This window comes from Echinops telfairi, unplaced genomic scaffold (assembly GCF_000313985.2).
Source record: "Echinops telfairi isolate 266 unplaced genomic scaffold, ASM31398v2 ScPeMD7_49;HRSCAF=173, whole genome shotgun sequence".
Lineage (NCBI taxonomy): Eukaryota > Metazoa > Chordata > Mammalia > Afrosoricida > Tenrecidae > Echinops > Echinops telfairi.
The window spans coordinates 606,494-607,873 of record NW_022103947.1 but is presented as its reverse complement, the minus strand read 5'-3'; positions in this window follow the sequence as shown (position 1 = coordinate 607,873).

The window sequence follows — 1,380 nt, the reverse complement described above, 5'->3', positions numbered from 1 at the left end:
TCAAGTTCAGCATTTCAAAACCATCAGCCACTCAGTAGGAGAAACATGAGGCTTTCTACTAAAGTAAAGTTTTACAGTCTCGGATACTCAGAGGGGCAATTTTATTCTCCTCTGCCCTACATGGTTGCCGTGAGTCAGAATCAACTCAATGGCAGTGAGTTTGTTTTGTGTGAGCCAGTGATGCGTTTTGCTTATTCACATGTACAATAAGGGAAAGCCTCTTTAATCATGTGAATGTGATTCTTGCTTGAAGAGAATGCAGAACTAACCCATACAGATATGTGAGGAAGGACCATTTAAGACTAAAGGAGAGCAATTACTAAGGCCTTGAGAGGCTCGTAGGCTAGGGAATTCTCAGGAAATAGTAATAACTGTGGGCACTGGGGGAAAGTACATGAAGATATCAGATACCAACTGGATTGCTCAGGGCCTGAGGAAGCCTTGATAAAGAATTACGTACTCAAGAGTTCTTTTCTTGTACTCAGAAGTCTTGGTAAATACCTGTGATATAAAAGGAGGAAAGACTACAGAATATTATTTTAAACTTTTTAGTAAGTAAATATTAATGTTTCTTGCTGATAGAACCTCTGAGTCCAAAAGCTTTGATAATTTGGAGAAAATAAACAAAAGCAAAAACTGTGTGATTGCCTTTTGCTTCAGGAATTCATAGGATCAGGATGGCTGGTATCAGAGTTAGTTGAAAAAGAATATCTCATGAAAAAGGTGACTTGGATTACAATTACTCTTCTATATTAGGCTCTAAACTTCTCCAAGGCTTTCAATGTACTTAATGCCAATTCAATATTCTTCTTGTCATCATATTTCTTTTTTTTAACTTTTAAGCGTGAATTGGGTGAAGGCAGATCATTAGTTTTACATTCAACAATTCATGCACACACACACACATATATATTTATGCCTTTTATTGGAATTCACTCATTGCACCTATAATTACCTGACTTATTGTCTGTGTTTCCAGTCTTCATTCCTCCCTCTTCCCTAACCCTTCTGAATTTGGTCTTTGGATAAATGCTGCCCTTTTGATCTTAAGTAGTTGACTCTTTCTAAGGTACACAGTAAGTGGGCTTGATTGTGTCATCTGAAGCGTTGACTTGCTCTGATACAGTGCTATACATAGAAAAAAGTGTCTATGCAACCAAGGCATAAAATGCACCTGTGGTGTCTGTGTTAGTTTCTAAATTTCCCATAGTATAAAAATAGTATGAAAATGTTTCCTTAGGAAATTTTCTGTAATTTCAGATTGGCTATAAATTTCAGTACCACTTGGAACCTACCCCTGACTGATTAAATACTTATGTAACCCAGGTCAAGTCACTTAATTTTTCTTGGTTTCAAGTACTTCATTTTCAGAGAGAGAGA